At 34.5% G+C, this 20,155-nt stretch overlaps 1 protein-coding gene across 7 annotated transcripts in view; it reads right to left on the bottom strand.

Annotated features, from left to right (window-relative positions):
- PCDH9 (protocadherin 9) overlaps positions 1-20,155 on the bottom strand; it is a 670,991-nt gene that overhangs the window by 121,981 nt on the left and 528,855 nt on the right. For 3 of the 7 annotated variants that reach the window (XM_030286790.4, XM_072937257.1, XM_032751405.3), the window contains one exon: positions 13,859-20,155. This exon is cut by the window's right edge and continues 93,439 nt beyond it. The exons of the other annotated variants lie outside the window; for them this stretch is intronic. The gene's annotated coding sequence lies outside the window, so the exon portion shown is untranslated. Of the gene's footprint in view, positions 1-13,858 lie in introns of those variants that run through there. 7 annotated transcript variants of the gene reach the window in all.

The following is a 20,155-nucleotide window of genomic DNA, read 5'->3' as shown; positions in this document are numbered from 1 at the left end:
GGCCTAATTGACCTTCATGAGGTGTGAACATGCTCACTTCTCAAGCCTTTGGATGGCATCCCTTCCCTCCAGCATTTCAACAGCACCACATTACGTGGTGTCATTGTCCAAATTTCCAAAGACGTACTTAATCCTACTGTCCACATCACCAATAAAAATGTTAAACAGCTCTGGTTCCAGTATCATCCCTTAAGAAATTACACTTTTCACTGGTATCCATTTGGACACTGAGCTGTTGACTACAACTCTTTGAGTGCAATCACCCAGCCAAATCCTTGTCCACTGAATGCTTAATCTGTCAATATCACATCTCTCCACTTAAGAGACAAGGGTGTCATACAAGGCAGTGTCAAATGCTTTGTATATAGCAAAGATAGATGGCATTTTCTCTTCCCTTACCCACCATGGCTGTAACTTCATCATAGGAGGCCACCAGGTTTGTCAGGCTTGACTTGAGCTTAGTAAAGCCATGTTGGTTGTCACCAACCTTGTTTTCTGTGTGCTTTAGTATAATTTCTAGGAAGATCTACTCCATGATCTTGCTGAGCACTGAGAAGAGACTGATCAGCTTGCATTCCCCGGGTCTTCAGGGTTTGTTTTTTTTCCCTTTTTAAAAATGGGAGGTTTTTTTCCCCTTTGCCAGTCAATAAGAACTTCATCAGACTGCCACAACTTCATAATATGATGGATAGTGTCTTGGCCACTTCATCTGCCACTTCTCTCATGACCCTTAGATACATCTGATCAGATCCCATGGCTCTTCATGTTCCTGAGGTGGTCTCAAATGTGATCTCCTACGTGGGCATCTCCCAGTGCGTCCCATTAAAAATTAGTGCATCCTATTAACATCCAGAAAGACGTCATAGTTCTGGAGGATATCCCACTAATCAAGTTAATCTGGGGTATACATTCAAGCATCTGTCACTGCTCAGAATCCTATAGCCCTGTATTACTGTTTCTTGTGCCTCACACTAAAAGTTATGGAACGAAATTTTTGTTTGCATAACACAAAAAATCTCCTTGACCTAGATTTTACATAATCTTCTGTTACCCTCATTTCATATTAAAAATTTATTCCAAAACTAAATTACACAGCTGCTTGCTTCCACCAATAAAGATTTCTGCTGTATGTTTATTTTATTTAGTTCTTGGGATTTGTTTTTTTGGTGGGTTGTTTTGTTTGTTTGTTTGTTTATGTGTTTTTGTTTGTTTGGTTTGGTCTTTTTAGGAGGGGTCTTTTTATCCATTTCTCTCTTATGTAAGTCTTATCTCTTTTCATTATGAGAGGTCTGAATGAACATATACTGCCTATTACTGTTTGAGAACTCCTACTAAAGTTAAACTTGAATGACTTTAACAGAACCCCACCAATAACTCCTGAGTAATGGATTTATTAGACTCCCTACAATATAACCTATAATTTTCTCTAAAAAATGTGATAAATGACAAAATGTGAACTCTTCAGAATATTTTTAATATAATTCACTATTCATTTCACATTATCTCTTATACTAAGTACCTTATAACACTTACTATCCTTGGAAAATAAAATCTAGCTCTAGCTATTAATATCTTTCTTTAAATGCAGATCTTGATTTCCCCTGGAGACAAGACTTAGCACTGAACTATCAGGAGAACAGAAGACTTTGAGTCATATATTGTCCACAAAGAAAAGATTTTTCTAGGGTCTGGTGAGTAATCCTTTTTTTCCCTTTCTTTCCCCCAGGTGTGCTGGCAATCTATATATGTACGTTTGCCTTTAATACCATATTGTACTTTCAGTCACAGGACCATAAGTAAAGCAATTGCTTTTGTATCATGAGTCACTATGCACATTACAGTCTATAAATGTAACAATAATAGTGAAGTTAATAATACTTGCTTGTCCTATGGCACTCTTTTATCAACATAATTCAGTTAAGTTTTAAATTGAGAGATAATTTTTCTTGGTTTATGGGTGGAGAAACTGAGGCATTGAAGGGACATAAAGACTGGATTTCAGTGTTTGCAAACCAGTGTATTAAGTTTTGCTCCTTCATAAATTCTGCATTCCAAGAGACTCCAGATGCTTAATTGAAACAAGAGTGTTATAAAGGCCTGCAGTGGATGCTGACTTAGTGCGCTTTCTTCTCAGTATGCTGTCAGCTGACTAAGATAGGGCGCAAAACAAAAGAATCTATTTTAAATGTCTTGTTCTAGGACATTTAAAAATTGACCAAATTTCCCCCCGGATTTTTAGCATAGATACAATGAAGTCAGCCAGTCCACGCACTGAAATGGAGTCCCAGATATGTTTTCTGACTATGAATTCAGCTGTAATAACCACTTGTAATAATCAAATGATAAGCATTAATTTAATCACAGTACATGTTCCCATCTCCCTGTCTTCTACATCCTAAAATAAATGTTACAAAGCAATAGAGAAAAAAAAAAGTTTTGTGATATAAATGTAAAATCAGAATAACCCTGGAGGATATGCCCTAGAAGAGGTTTTGGTGCCTCATTTTAGTTCTTGTCTGAAGTCATAAGGACCTTTCTTTGCACAAACAGGGGCAAAAAAAAAAAAAAATAAAAAGGTGATTTGCAGAGATTAGGTTAGTGACTATCTTCTAATAAGAAATAGAAGCACAATGGAGGAGAATTTGATAAACTGATTTAATAATTATACATTTGGTACTGAACAAGGAGTGGAAAACAGAAGAAGAGAGTGACAACTTTTCTCTAGAGGTTAGGAGATAATGGATATATTTGAGAGGTTAGGTTAGAGATGAGAATGAACAGTGCAAGACAAACACATGCTTAGAGGTCCAGGTAAAATTCCACATGTGGAAAAGGTCCTTTTAAAGGAAATTATTCTTATTTCATTGAAAAGAAGAGAAAATAGGTGAAAACAGCTGTTTGGCTAGTCTAGCAGGTTAACCATTGCTCACAAACATAAAGAAATTAGTGAGCTGGAAAAAGAGAAAAAAGACATTTTTGAAGGACTCGTTACTGAGGATAGAAAGAGTATTCTGCATCAACAGATAGCTAGTAGGATGATTTTTTTTTCCCATTGGGTAAAATTAAATTACCATTCAATTAGGAATGGAAGAAATGTGCTGGAATGTGTAGTGAATGAAAAGAAATAACAATTTCCAGATGACTCAGCTAATCATTAACAGTGTTCTATCTCTGAACATGAGAGATGGCATTCCATTTGGGAAAACGTTATCTAGGCTGTTTCTTCCATCAGCAGAGACATTGCAGATGATTACTCATTTCAAGACTGCTTTTAAATTTAGAGAATGGAGATACCTTTCTCCATGGACTATAGAGAAAGCCTATGGAGCAGCTTAGATCAGATGCCTGACTTACATTACTAAAATAAATATTAATCACAACATAAATACAGCATTATTTATGTCTCTCTAGTCACTGAGCAAGTATTTATTGATGATGGTCCATTTTAGTATATGTGTTATTTATTTATCTGAATTCACAGAATTTGTGATGAATCAGCTGACTCAGCCAGTTAAAGTACATAAATGAGCAGCTACCAAGGAGGGGTAAAGGAGAAACAAATGAACACTCTTTCAGCACAAAATCAAGATGTCAAGAATAAAATTAATCAAGGCACCAAGAAGCTTTAACATAAATACTTTAGTTGCCTATATATGAATTGTAGAAGACTGGATAATAAAACAGAGAAATTGGAATTGGAATTGCTCTTTTATGACCTAGCTAGTATTACTGAGACCTGATGGGTCACCTGATTTGCATGAATAAAATGTTAAAATCACCTATATAATGGATTTAGACAGGATCTAGTGAGAAAAAATGTAACAAAGTCACATTCTACCAAAACAGGGTATTACCTGCACCTGAGTTCTCTGGTAACTCAGAAAAAAATATGTTTTATGTTCATAGGTTTGTGTTCTAAACAAATCAGCAAATTAACAACATAAACAAAATGAACAAATTCATGTTCAAACAAATCAGCAAAAAGCTTAGACAAGGCACTAGCAAGTGTCTTTAATGGACCAACATTAGTCTAGGAAAAGAATGGCTAATTTCTGCTGCAGAAATGGAGAAACTGCATTGTAATGTATGAATTCAGCTTGAAAGGCACGGTTTGAAGTCTCATTGTCATTATGATTTCTAAAAATTATTGAAGAAAAAAATGTAATAAAATTAACGTTTCTTCCTAAATGTTCTATGCTTGTTGCAGTTACCTCAAAAAACCAAGGAATCCTAAAAACACAACACACCCCACTTTAAATATTGCCTTTTTGAGACTTGACAGTAGCCTTCCAGCATCTAAAGGGGAACTACAAAAAAAGCAGGAGAGGGACATTTGACAAGGGTGCGTAGTGATACGACAAGGGGGAATGGCTTTGAACCAAAAGAAGGTAGGTTTAGACTAGATATTAGGAAAAATTCTTCATTGTAAGAGTGATGAGGCACTGGAACAGGTTGCACAGAGAAGTTGTGGATGCCCCGTCCCTGGAAGTGTTCAAGGCCATGTTGGATGGGGCTTTGAGCAACCTAATCTAGTGGAACGTGACCACATCCATGGCAGGCAAGAATGAAACTAAATGATCTTTAACGTCCCCTCCAACCTGACCCACTCTATAAGTTTATGACCTAATTATATTTGTAAAAGGTAAACAAGACTGAGCCCAAATAAGTATGATATGTATTCTCAGCAAGTTTCTGGATGACACTGAGGGGAGTAATCAGTATGTTGGAGGACATGACCATCATCGAGAAGGATTTCTACAGGCTGGAAGAATGGGAATGCCCATTCATTCTACCAGTGGCTGGGAACTGAAAAACAACAAAGTCACATATGTGCAGTGGCAGAACCCCCTGTGCTGGTGCAGACAGACTGGCTTGGTAGCACCCCTGCTGAACAGGAGCTGTAAATCCTGATGGACTGGAAACTAAGCTTACTTCAGTAGATATTTATTAAACCACTTGACTATTTTACTGTAGTACTCTCAAGAACTTGAGTCAAGTACAGAACTGAAGGTCAATGTAAGAATATGGCACCTTCACTTTCAAAATTAAAGCTCAAACATTCAAGGCTATTAAGTAAAGAAATATATGCATATATTTCACTTAAAATGTAGATAAATTTCATAATTCAGTAAAAAAAATCAATGGAACTTGGCACAGAAGTTTAAAAGTCAGTTTTTAGGACATGAACATGATTCATTATTATTTTTCTTTTCCGATCTGAAGTACAGTGTCAAAATTACATACTGTTAAGATTTAGAAAACCTTCTGCCTTGAAGGAACTAAAAATGGCTTCTTTCTTAACTGGAAGACTAGTATGAAACAGATTCAATATAAAAAAATGAAACATTCTGGGTGAGCTATGTTTTGGAGACTAAAATTAAACTAAGGAAAAGCAAGAACAAAAGTTTAATGCTGTGGTAGGTAACACTAATCCACAGATCATTCTCAGAGGAGAATTAACCTTTTAAGTTTTGCAAAAGGAATTCAACAAAGCATCACTAAGATGTCAAATGAAAATGCTAAAACCATAATTTATCTTTTTATCAATGTTTATCTACGTAGAGATTTGGTTTTTATTTCATTTGCCTTTTTTTTTCCTTAGGGTGTGATTCTATACTAATACAATTGCATGCTTTGTAACAGTAGGAGGCTATGTAAGAAATTAAATGGCAATGATTGAACTTGGAAAAAAATAGATGCAGAAGGGGAAAAGATACTCTGATAGATTTTGAAAATAGTTTCTTGCATAGCTGGTACAATGCATATGATGGAACTTACTGATTCAAACTGGCTTGCTTTCCTTTTTCGGAAATGGATGGACTTTATTACTATTTTATTTATTTGTAATGAAATGCTTCTTTTATTGTGATTTCTGAATCCTGACTGCAAAATTAATGGATTTTTAGAAAAAAACTATTTTAATTTGTAATAAAAAAGGTTTTTAACTAGTTTGTTGTTTTTTTTTTTTTTTTGTGTGTGTGTTTCTTTTTGTCCTTTCAGTCAATTTAAAGACACCTTAGGTATTCTACAACATGCAATTGTCTAAGTCTTCTAATTATACTAAGATTTCCTTAATAATAAAACTTTATTACCTTTATTTATAGGTCTGAAGTTTCCATAATATTATTTCATTATGCTACAGAAAAAGCAATATGCTGCCTTTTTCTAGATAGTCCTCACAGAAATTGTGAGTAATGGAAAAAAACATTAGAATACCTTCAGAGCTGAATAAAGGTTACTGAAATGCTTTGCTCCACAGCTGCATGTGTTCTGCCATCTGAGTTAAACAGTACCAGAGAGTAACAGTAATTGTCAGTTGACCTTTTGATTAGACCTAGTCTTATTAAATGTTATGAGAGTAATCAATTGGTACAAAATAATGAGCAAAACAAGCAAACAAAATTATTTCATTAAATGACCTTTTTTAAAACACTGTTAACTCAAGAAAGGTATTTTTTTGGTTTTAGATTGGTTGTGACAGAAAAGAAAACCAGAATAATTCCCTCTGAGGGTATCCAACTCAATAAGAACAAAATCACAATGGTTATCTAAATCCAGTAACTCTCTTACAATGACTTCTCCATTTTCCTGGAGACCTTCCTCTTCCATCACCCTTATCCCTTCCACCCCAATAGTGTCTATCTAATGCCAAGGTTAAGTGCAGAACAGGAGACTGAAGAACTGAATGCAGGTCAGGATATAAGGACACTTCATATAAGGATGTAGGGGGGTTCCAACCAAGAGCCTTTAACTCTTGCAAAAGTATCTTTATTATAGAAAAAAATGCTTACTTAACATCCTTATGCTCCAGGACCCACTGCATTTGGTTATTTTGTTAGCTATTTTTCTTACAGTATATTCAAATGTCATGGTAATAAATTTTTATGCTGACTGGAGGCTATCTATTTTTATTTCAGGCTGTTCCATTCACTCTTTCTCTGAGAGAGGTACAACTATTCAGCTTTGCTTCACAGTCCACTAACTCTGAAGCAGAACTGCTCACCTTTTAAAACAAAAGTCTTTCCCCTCCAGGTACAATAACAAAATAAACTGATGGTACAATATATACAAACTTATTTCAGCCTTCAGAGAATAGCTTACTGCCTTTCATGCTAAGACACATATAAACACGGTAATTCACTCTGATTTTATGAATTGCCTCCTGACTATCATTGGAGAATGATGGCTGGGCAGTGCGAAATGAAAGCATCTAAAGCAGGTTGAGAATGACTGCAGTGTGCTTCTAAAGATCGATGAGTTGGCAGGTACTGTTATAAATTACTATCAGGTGCCATTCACAGACGATAAGAGCTTCATCCTGCATGACAGCCATTGATCTGATTCAGAACTAAGATGCAACCTTTGATGACACTCCTTGAGGATAAAAGGTTATGCTTCACATTTAGTTATGAATAATAAGGTCATGTTTTAATTAAAGTAGTATCTCAGTGGAATATTAGGGCAGTGAAACCTTACAAATTAGCATGGCTATAGCAATTGTTGCTGAAAAACAGCCTAGTACTGAATATAATAACAGAGTATAACAATAAAATTACATGAATGATGCAAATAGCCCATGTTATTAGAAGTTGTTTAATTAGTCAGACCCCAAAATTAGAAGAAACAATAGATTTTGAGTTTATGTCTGACACTAAATCTGGCAAAACAAGAAGATAAGAAATACTTAAACTACAGATCTATGTTTTGGTTACAGTAATTTCAATATACTTCAATTTAAAATTATTTTTGTGCAAACCCTAATATTCAAGCAAAAAACAAGGTTGGGACTGACTGTTCATAGAGATTTTTGAATTCTTTTTTTTTCTGGGAAACTCAAAGGATTGTTCGCAATTTTTTTTTTTTTTTTTTTTTTTTGCCACAGTCCCAGCAACATTTCCTGACCAAGGTTTCTGAAAATGAAACTGACTATATAACGAACACGTATCCAGAATAGCTATGAATGGAGCAAATATTATTTGTAAACATTTGTGAAAATCATATTATATAATAAAATATAACTGATAAACATGTGCGCTGCTAATCCAGCAAAATATTGAGGCTTGTGTGTAAGTAAATTATTTAACCAATACCAATCTTAGAAACTGAATTAAGCAATATAGGGATACAAATATTATCCAACCTACTCCATAGTAACTGAATTGCACATATTCTAACTCACTCCAAAAGGCAATTTCACTCACCTAAGATTCAGAAATTAACCTCTTGTATATAAAATGATGTAAAAGCTCAGTCATGAAGATTTATCAATAAACTAGAAATGGTACCTTTTGCATTCTGCCAGCATGGCAAACTTTTTTTATTTATTTACTTTGACATACTGCAAAGCATGTACAACCAAGTCTTTCTTCGCACCCAAAGCTGTCACAGCTTATGGCGTCCTCAATCCAATCTAAACGTTCATTTTGCAATTACTCTGCTGTCAAATGATAAGTGAAATATAGAATATATATGCAGTAAGTACTTAATAGCTTTAAAAATATACTTTCTATCATAGTGTCGCCAGTTGCTCATCAGAATTCAGACATTTTAAAATGTTTAGTGCTCAAACTAGCAGAACACTTCCAGATCAGAAACCAGGGATAGCAGCTCTGCAGGAGAGCATCTATGCAAATGCCTTGAAAACATAAATTGCTCTGAAAAGGCTGAAAACACAAGATCAGATTGGGAGGTCAAGAGATTATGGAAACGAGCTGTCTACCTCCCATGGTGCAGGACAGATTTTCATTTCCCTTGCTGTTCTTAATATAACTGACCAGCCATAAAGCAAAAACTCACTTATTACAGACACAGCAGTGCTTGTTTTGGGGGTCTTAGTAGGTCTGGGCACTTGGAGAAATGCAAAGCCTCAAGGCAACTACAGGACCAGACCAGTTACTTTGAACTGTCTTTGATTAAACCAAAACTGGATTTGAAGCTGTTATAAGCTTGTTTATAGATGTTTTACAGTCAAAATCTACATCTTTGCAAGGCAGATTTAGAGCTTTCTCATTCTGATGACAAATAAGTGACATTCCATATGAAAAATGTAAATCTACTGAATATTTATTTTGGTTGTGTTTTATAGTGTTACTGATATCAGACTATAGATAAAATTCTTATATTAATACAAAGCATGGGCAGAGATTCTTCTTCAGAAGATTCAGTCTCCAGAATCTTTACCTAAGCTTTTATATAATTATTTGTTTTCAATAATTTTTACGCAAACTTAATAACACTATTTAGCATAATGTGGTCCTGAGTTTTCTTGCTTCCAGATTTAATGAAGAAAGGCACTTTTTTTTTTATTTGCTTGGAGAATAATAAAAATGTAATTTAGCATGTTTCAAGACATATCCTGAGTACTGGCAGTCATATGCTATGGACTTCTGCACTATGAGGAACACAGAGTTACCTTACTTTTAGATCAAAGTCTTTTTTCCAAAATCTTACTAGATAGCTGTACATTCTAGAGTAGAGAAAATATTCAAGGTAACCGTGCATGTACACAGGGATTTGGTAGAAGAACAAAACAGCTACAGCTGAGATAGACAGACATATATATGTTGGCATAATGCAAAAACCTAATATGTAGCTATCCCATTTACTGGGTGGGAAAATAAAATTGCACTAAAGAGACTAGATAGGAATAAAATCGTGTTTCTGGTAATACTCCCATTACAAAAGATTATTGTTTCTGCTTTTTTTTCTTTATATTTTCCTAATTTATTTAAAATATTTGCCTATTTCATACTGGTCTGACCTTTTATGTGCAAAAGTATGAATCAAAACAAGAATTGTGGTCAATATTTTTCAAATGAAATCAGTAAGAGTTACATTAATAGTTTTAAGGGATGAGTTAATGATCAATACCTGAATATTTGAACTACCAATTTGGCTTTGAAAAATGCTCAGAAATTTCAATTTCTAAGCCAACATAAATGTATTGCATTAGTGGAGCACAACAGGATCCTATCCATAAAGGCTCTTAAGAAGACAGACTATCACAAACAGTAAATTAAAAAAAAACAAACCAAAAAACACATACAGTACTTCACCTGTCACCTACAAACTCAAAGCCTCTGAAAGGTTAGATTTTTATCTGACAAACAATCTGGATTTGATTCTCAAATACTTCATGACAGAAGCTCAAACAACCATTTCCCAGCAATCCAAAAAAACTTATAAGGAGGAAATGGCAACAGATTTCTATGCTGTTGAAAATATTTACACAGCATGTTGAAAAGTAACAGATATTTGACTAGGAAAGAAAAAGAAATAAAGTGATATAACAAAACAAAAGCAAGAAATTAAAAAGACCTAATAGCATACGCTTTTTCACCTGCAGGCAAAGGAGACTTGATTATGAATTTCCAGATGGAACAGCACAGTCACAGTAAATGATAATAATATTATAAATTTCCAAGAGCAAAAAGGTTTCTGAAGGTAAGGAATATTGTGTATAGCTCTTCTTGTTATATCTCAGTAGCAGAACATGTGTAAAAACATACTGAAGATCAAAGGCCTAAATAATTATCTTCTTAATAATTAATTCTGAACTTAAATTTTATCAATGTCCTTAAGATATGTGTTTCAAGGATATATTACAAATATTGTAATACATTAAATTCAGTGCAAATAGTATTTACCCTTTAGTAATTGATTAATTATTAACACATCAAGAAGCCTCTGTTTTCCTTCATCCTTTTGGCAAAACAATTTTTATTTAGGCACTTACCCTTCAAAGAGGTAAGACAGAGAATGATTTCAATTAATTTATTATGAGGAAAATTGACTTTTTGAAGTACAAAATTGACCAATGGGATTTGGTAAGAAATATAAAATGAAAAAGAATTATAAATCACATCAATGATAATATTTTAAATCTTCTCTAGATTTACTTATGTATTCACCTTTATGCTAGAGTTTAAACTAATGTTGTGTTAAAGCTTCTTTTGAAATCTAAAGAGTGTTATAGACTGAAGACTGCCATCTCCTAAGTTTTTTAAAATGTATTAAAATTAACACTAGCATTTCATTTCTGCTCCATTTCCCTTTTGGGTTACACACATTTTCCCTTCGTGTGAAGCACGCAAGATCTATTGTATTGACAGTCATGTACATTTGGTACGTTAATTAGGAAACCATCTAACCTGTGGACAAGCCAACAAACTTTCTTTTACTTCACACATTAGAAATCTTCTCAAAATGATTATTTTACAGATTTATGTTAAAACTGAATATTATTTAAAAATTGTTTTAAGATCTCAAGAGCAATTATTAGGGGATGAGGGAGGGATGCTTGGGTTTTGGTTGTTTTTTCTCATTGATACCCAATACTGATTTCAATGTTCTTGTTTATGACTACTGAGACTCTGCTAAGTGATTAGGACCATATCCAGCAAAGCATTTAATATTTAGTTTTGAAATATAAAAGGATATCCACTGATCTCAGTAAGCTACAGGAATCAACCTAATAAAACCAGTTGAAAAAACTAGCACATTTTACTTCCCTTCATTCATATTATTAGAAAAGTGAGCAAACTATCCCCTGGAAAGTATTAAAGAATAAGCACACAAGCTTATTCCCCCAACACAGATGCAAACAACTGTATACAGACAAGATACCATTTATGAAACCAAATGAATCTAAGCAGGCAGGAAGTAAAAACCTGAAACTATTCAAAGATGCACTTCTAAATCAATTTTTAAATCATAATTTATTTAGTTTTCATTGTTTTAGACAGAAATACTATTTTTAACAACTCACAGCTCATTGCTATTTTATTAAACGCAAACACTAATTATTAATGCACTTTTGTGACTCTTCAAAGCACACTGCAACATTGCAGCTGAATAACTAAAAGACTATATAATTATTTTACCAAAACTACTTGTCAGTGTCAGATTTATGCGGTGATATTGCACCATCAGGACACAGTTATGTCTCTTATTTCTATTATATCACAATGAAACATTGCAAAACCAAGCACAGTGTTAAAATTACTGTGACTTGTGGTGTCCCTCAGGGGTCTGTACTGGCACAAGTAGTGTTTAATGTCTTCATCAATGACATAGACAGCAAGATTGATTGCACCCCCAGCAAGTTTGCAGAATGACACCAAGCTGTGTGGCGCAGTTGACATGCCTGAGGGATCAGATTTCATCCAGAAGGACTTGGACCAGCTTGAGAAGCAGGCCCATGGGAACTTCATGAGGTTCAACAAGGCCAAGTGCAAGGTTTGATACTTTGGTAGGGGCAATTCCAATCAGAAATACTAGCTCAGCATTGAATGGTTTGAGAGCAGCTCTGCAGAGAAAGACTTGGGGATGTCGGTGGATAAAAAGTGGGACATGACCCAGCAATGTTCACTGCAGCCAAGAAAATATCCTGTATCCTGGGCTGAATCCAAAATAGCATGGCCAGCAGGGCAAGGGAGGGGAATCTGCCGCTCTGCTCTGCTCTGCTCTGCTCTGCTCTGGTGAGACTTCATCTGGAGTGCTGCATCCAGCTCAGGGGTCCTCAGCACAAGAAATATTTGTACTTGTTGGATCAGGTCTAGATGAGGGACATGAAAATGACCAGAGAGCTGGAGTACCATCTATAAAGATAGGCTGAGAGAGCTGGGATAGTTCAGCCTGGGGAAAAGAAAGCTCTGGGGAGACCTCACTGCAGTCCTTCAGTATTAGAAAGGGATTTATGAGAAAGAGAGTTGGGGACAGACTTTTTTTGTGGTGACTGTTGCAGTTGGACAAGGGATGATGTGTTTAAACTAAAAGAAGATAGATTCAGACTGGAAGTAAGGAAGAAATTTTTTACAGTGAGGGTGGTGAAACACTGGCAGAGGCTGCCCAGAATGGTGGCTGATGTCCGATCCTGGAAACATTCAAGGGCAGGCTGAAGGGGCTTTATGCAACCTGATCATAATGAAGATGTCCCTGGGCTCATCTGCCATTGCAATTAAAGTCCCTTCCAAACCAAACCACTCTATGATTCTATAATCCTATGATTATATTCTTGCTGTTTCAACTCCATGTAATTTATTGTAATTTTTTTTTTTTTTTTTTTTTTTTTTTTTTTTTTTTTTTTTGACCAGAGTGACAGGCTCCTTTTCTTTTGACCAGTCTTTTTTCTCAGTCATGGATGCAGACACTCTTAATGAAGGTTCTGCCTCAGGTGGACATGACGAAAATTGCTTTCCTAGGAAGTTCTATGCTAATTGCATAGAACTATGCTAATTGCAGAAATTGGTCAACTATGTTCTGGTTGACCTAGTACTAGAAGTGGCAAGGAGATACGCCAAGGAAACTTCCTTGGGACTGAGATAAATGTGAGTAATTCTGACCACAAATAAGAAAGTCCCAAGAGTGGATCACGAGTGTTCAGTGCTCATATCTGGCTTGCATGTGGAAATAGTACTGCTCTGAATCATTTATAGTGAACAAGTCATAAACTGCAAACCCAGGAATATGTGAAGAATGCATTTCTCCATTATCCTCAGGCACTAGCTCTTGGTATGATTTTACATATGCTGCTTGTTATGATGATATTGATTACTAAGTCAACAGAAGCATTCACAAGGGAGTGCAGATCTCTTTACTACTGCTCTGTAATATTAAAATATCATTACTGAGACATCAACTTTTTATTCTGCTGTAATGTTATTCACTGATGGTTGCCTGCCTGAGATGAAATTTGAAACTGTCACCCACAGACTTGTAGAAGTGATTCGACTTCACTTATAAGGAAAGTGAAATTAAATATTCATCCTTGGACTGCATTTCAGGTTCAAACTGACTGAAATTCCTCAAGGCAAAAAGTACTTAAGTCACAGAAGATTTTTTTTTTTTGTTTTAAAAATTCAGGAAGTCTATTTATCAGGGCTGGACAGTCAAAAATCATTTATCTGGAAGTTCTGTACACAGATATTCTTTTCCCTCTTTGCAGCATGGTTTTAATTATCATAGGTAGGTAAGCTACTTTCTAACCTGGATTAATTTTAGTATACTGAGCATCCAGACTGAACTCTTCAACATGTAGCTGTTCAGACCAAATAACAGTAAGTGGTGGAAGAGTTAAGTTTGAACCATCTGAACTTTTTTTACATTGGTGAGCATTTCTGCAGGTAGCAGCCTTTGAAATTAAGGTAAGCAATTACAGTAATGACAAAAGACCAGTTAAATCTTTAAATGGATGTAACACCTCGAGACTTAGCTTCCAATTTACAGATTCACTTGAGGGTTTACCCACTCTGAAACCAAAACTGTTTCAGCAAATAAAGATAAAATACTATAGTCCCCCCTAGACAAGATTTCTTCCAAATACCAAAAGTGGTAAAATTCACCAATCCAGAACATAGAAGCAAAGGATTCTTCCTCACAAGGGAAATTATTTTTTTTTTTTGAAAGACAAATTAATTGAAAATGGCTCACAGACTTGAAAATTGGCTCCTTTACAAAATTGTCTCAATTGAAAAAAACCATTATTTTATTTAGAATTTTCTTGTTTTATTCTCACTGTTCTTGCTCTAACACTGGGAATATAGCATGGAATTTGGTCATTTTAAATGTCATATTGATGAATTCTACTCAGATATACATTACATTTCAGGAATGTCCCAAAGTCATATATATTCACAAAGCAAAGAGTGAGGCAGATACTGCAGGAACCAATACAGGCAAAGTCATCAAGAGACTTTGTAAGCTCTAAGTTCCACATGCTACCCAGGCAGAAGAACAGAGGAGAGGCAGAAGATTTGGGAAAGCATTTAGCTCATGGCTGTTCTTCCATGATTGCTGTCAAAACGGACTGAGAAATATATTACAATGTTTAATACTTTCCATTCTTTTGCTACTACCATCATTTAGTCAAAATATTAGTAAGTAAATACAAGTTTATAGAACCAAAAATTTTTTTAAAAATATATGTGACACTAAAAGAAGGTATATATACTTACATATTCTTGTATTTTTCTAAAAATTACAACCATCTCAAATACCCAATTCCATGTGCAGAAGGGCTTTCCCTTTTAAACAGTGTTTCTTTCTCTTTGTGTAAGATGACTTGGTGACAAAGACACTTCTGTACATATTTTGCAGGGTTCCTCCTTACTCTAATATAAATTATGTGTAATGGTTGATATGGAGTATAAAATAATTACCATTATGAAAACAGTAAAAATTGGAAACATATTTTTGGAAAAATAGGCAAAACACAGGCAAGTATTTAAGGATAAGGTTGGTATTGGAAAAAGAACCACTGCCTATAATGGACAGTTGGTGCTGTTAGTTATTCCCAGCCCCTTTAGCTCTGGAGTAAAACTCTAGCTTTCACTTAAAAAAAAAAAAAAAAAAAGTCAAGTACACACCAGCAAATATAATTTTTTTAAGCACAAATTCTAACCTTTGTTTTGAAACTTATGATTTTGGTCATGAGGGATGTAAAGTACTGAAATGTAGTCTAAGAGTCTTTGGGTCACCTTTTCCTTTATAATGGAATTTGATTTCATTTTTTAATGATGGTCTCAGTATGATTACATGGCATTTGATTTGCATGTAGAAGTTCAACCCAATGACACAACACAGTCAGCAAGACTTTTCTTGTAGATTTCATCCCCATCTTTACAGAAGTTTCCACCTCCTATTAAATTAATGTTCTGCTTTGTCTTTGAACCACACTGTGAACACAGCTTCTGCTTTTCCAAGATTTTAAAATTTCAGACAGGCTCTTGTTTAAATCCATTGCACCCATGCTTATCTTCTTTGTATGATGTATGTCTCTCCCATGGCTTCTCATCTGCATGAAAGACAGTCTTGTCCTCATGCTTTTTCTCCCAGTATAAAGTACTGTACAGGAAAATTACTTCTAGATTAAATTTGGTTTCTGTCTGAGCAGGTGTCAGAACTAAATTATGAAAGGATCAACTCAAATTACTAATTGCAGAAAACATTTTTTATCTCTGCTTCTTTTTGATGAACAGCACAGCTAGAAATATTTAATTATTGTTTAATTATGTTTACTAGAAGTACATACAAAAGCTATAATATTCCAGGAATGAATTCTGGGAAAGAAATTTTAGTCAATGCTGTCAAGGCAGAGAATGCAATACTTATCTGTCGTTAGAGATACTTCCCCTTCCTTCCCCCTCCCCACCTCCATCCCCCCAGTAAATTTATATGCATAACAAAGGAACAAAGAAATTGCTTGTTGCTCCTCAAGGATCAAAATTCCTACTTAAAATAAAAGGAAACTATTTGAAGATGATACAAGTACCAGTAATGTGATTGAATTATTTACCCCTTGGCATCATGAATTGTCCCTGAGTAATGGCTTAGGTTTGTCCCTAAATCATTAGTACATTTTCTTAAATTGTACATGTACCTGAAATCCCAACAGAGTTTTCAGCTCCAACGTGAAATAATAATAACACAAACATCTAGCTATCATATGTCCATTTTACACACCAAAAAAAAAAAATTCTCATATTCTGGGTATAAGCCTAAACTATCTAAAGATAGGTATTTGGGAAAAAAAAAAAACAAACCAAAAAAAAAAAAACAAAACCCAACTTTTTTACCATGCCACTACTTATAATTTGCCTCCAGTTGATTCGGAGAGATTCAACACAGGATTGAACTTTACCATGAGAGAAGAGGGGAGAAAAATGTTATAAAGGATTTCACAGAAGATAAAATGATTCAGAAATTCTAAATTTCATAAATAACCATTTTGAAAGGACACACTTTTTTCAATTCACGGAATCATCTTCCATTTTTAATCCTTTAGAAGCCCCAGAATGTTTAAACACAGTGGACAGAAAGGTGGTACCTATTATAAACAATTATTAATGTTTTATATACTAAGTATATCATTTCTACAACAAACCTAAACTAAATATTAAAGGTTTTGAAAAGCCCTTTACAAAAAGTAGGAAAAAAAAAGAGGGGATCATTTTACTTTGAGGTTTTTATCAATAGAACGGATGTATTTAATCTCTTTATCTATTCCATTCATGATAAGAATAAATTGAGAAATACTTCTTCTATAAAGGAAAATTAATACAAGTTGCTACTATTTTACAAATCTGTAAATTGAAAATGAATTTCATGAACATATGGATTCTCTGCTTTCTCAGATGTGCTACAAAGCTGTAATTAGTTTAAAGTGATAATTTCCAACTTAAAGAGAGAATCATCTCACTTAACTTTAGAATCTTAAAAGTTACACATGCAAGTGTGAAGTCTCCTTTGCAAATCAATGTGGAAAATCAGAGTACAGAGATGTTTTAAGTATTTATCTCGCAGATTTGAAGAGTTATGTTGCATAATTCCTTTTATTTCATAGAAATATGAAAAGTGAGTATGTCTTCTTCCATGGCTGACATCTGTATTTAGGAAATCTACCCTAATACAGATCGATGAATCCCAGGGTGTATGAAACACGGAGGCTGATATATAATGTAATTTTCTGAAATAACAAATAGAAAAGTAATGGCAAAGAAGTGGAATCTCCTTTATTTGTATAAAAATGTCACTGCTTTATCCTAAGAAAAAGAACATCACTGAAATCAGTTAAGCTATTGCAACCAGTATTGTGGTGGGGGTTTTTTTAAGGACTAAAAGTACCAAACAAAATTTTTTATTAAACGGTAATTCCTTGTTCTTAGTGCAAAGTCATCCTGACTGTCTGAATAAGGAACTGCTTGCTTATAATTCTTTTAGCATTAAAATAAATAGTGTATGAATTCAAAAGAGTCCTTAAAAAAATACCTGACATATATCTAAATTCACAGTTTTCTACTAGGACTGTCCAGAGATGTGATTTCAGTGGGAAGAACAAGGCTTTCCCTTTCTTGAAATGTAGTGGAATGAACATGCCTAATGAGAATACAAGTAAGAGTCAGTTTCTTGCAAAAGAGCAATAGATGGGGATTAATGAAGCATCCAGATTTCCTAAACCTTGCTAATAAAACATCTTCTACCTAAACAGATTGTTCTGCGGCAAAAAAAGGATATCTTACATGTGGGTCTGTCTAAATTCTTTCAGATAAACTGCTCCTAGATCACAAATGTGTGGGTTGTAACTCAAGTTAGAAGGAATGTGGTTTGATACATTTTGTTTAAAAATTAGTAATATTGCTTACTCAACCACTTTAAAAGAAATGTAGCAGGGACAGACACCTCTCAGTGCTGCCCAGTGGCAGAAAAAGGAACAAGCACAAAATTTATCATGACAAATGCCACCCAAATATGAGGAAAAAGTTCTCTACTGGGAGGGTGACAGAGCACTGACACAGGCTGTGGAATCCTTTTCTCGGGAGATACTCAAAACCTGCCTGGACAGAATTCTTGGAGGGAAGTTGGTCTAGATGATCTCCAGACAACCCAACCATCCTCTGATTCTGTGATCTTCCAGCCCAGAGAGAGTTTTGTATTAGAAGCTAAATATCAATCAAGCTACCATTTATGGTCTCCAAAACTCTTACTCATTTAAAAGACTGCGTGTTAAAATAAAGTTGAAATTTGTACTCTCCAATATTGAATACAGTTCAGTATAGCTTGCTTCAATAAAAGTCACAGTGAAAAGATTACAAAACCTGATTGAATTGTGTACTTAGTCTGTCAAAAGAAAATTCATGCATGCAAAGAGAATTGAACAAAAAATGCATCTTTTTTTCTTTTTAAGAAATGAACCAATAAAACCCAAATAGGCATTAAAGAATGGTGCATTTCAGTATTTTAATGATTAAAGAAAATTTCTGATGCTTAATTGAAGTGTGAAGATCATATTTTCACGTTCCTAAAGTTCACCAATTCCTCACTTACATACCTCTCCATAATGACTATTTAGTACTATGCTTAGCACTGCAATTATGGGCACTATTTAGAATCCATGCTAAAAAGGGACAGTTCCACAAAGAAATTTCTGCAATACTCTAATTACTATTAGTAGCATTTCAGAGCAGCAATTTGCTCATACCATACAAAACATAAATCTCTCAAAAGTAGAAAAGTTTTGCATGTACTAAAAATACACCAGGATTCTTGTATTTTTATTGAACTTTATTAATAATGCAAGTGACACTATGCATTGTGTGCAGTGCAGAGTGCAGCTAATGTCTTAAGTGTTTTCCTCAAAATCTGTAGCTCAGATTGTGGCTTATTAGGTTTTGACTTACACCATTAAGCTAATATTACACAACACAATTCAATAACAGAATTATTAATGCTTTGGTGTCTGAAAACTGTTATATACATAATATTCATACATATGCAGTAAATGGTGTAAGTAAACCTCTCACAAAAAAAAAAAAACCAACCTTTTCTATTCTTCATGTCTCCACATCTCCCTTTTCTCCTTTTATTTTTAGGTGGTCATGCGTACTTTAAGTCTTACTGGTGCAATAAGGCTTCCTTAAGGCTCAGCCATAAGATCCAGCAGATGAGGTTTTACAGACAACCTATCTGTAACCAGTCATTTGTTCTTAGCTAACAGGAAGTGCAGGTAAACTGATTTGTGAGAACATGTTCTGGCTGTGGTAGTAGTAGTTTCATTCTAGATCTAGCTTCCACTGTGCTTTCCAGTAATTTCCAGCAGCTTCTACTGTAAATGGATTTTTTAAACTAGAGATAAATGAGAATGGAAACTCCAATGTACAGTCCTTTACCTCAGCTGCATGATGTTTAGCAATGGATGCCATAACTTATCATTACTTGTAAAACTAAGTATCACAAGAAAAAAAAAAAAATACATGGCTAGAAGTAGCCTGGTCTAGTGGAAGCTGCCCATGCCTAGGGCAGGGATGTTGGAACTAGGTGATCTTTAAGGTCCCTTCTAACTTTATGACTCTATGATTCTGTGATTTTGGACCCTGACAGGTAAGTCGTAATATAATTCTTCTCTTAAAGTATTATGTTCCTCCATAACTTAACTTGCACAAGAATCCTCAGCAAACAAGATTGTAATAACAACTAAAGAAAATATTACTGTAGAACACATTCTTACCTTGCTTCCTATCAATATGCTTCACTCTCAGCCAAAAATTTCATTTAATAAAAACACATTTATAATTTTTTTCCTTAGTTCTCCAAACAAAGTAACTGTCTCTCTCTGTAGTTTGAGTTTGATACAAGACAAAAATTTTAGGACATTTTGTTT

The sequence above is a fragment of the Taeniopygia guttata genome, chromosome 1 (assembly GCF_048771995.1).
Source record: "Taeniopygia guttata chromosome 1, bTaeGut7.mat, whole genome shotgun sequence".
Taxonomy (NCBI): Eukaryota; Metazoa; Chordata; class Aves; order Passeriformes; family Estrildidae; genus Taeniopygia; species Taeniopygia guttata.
This window is presented reverse-complemented; position numbering and strand designations above follow the sequence as displayed.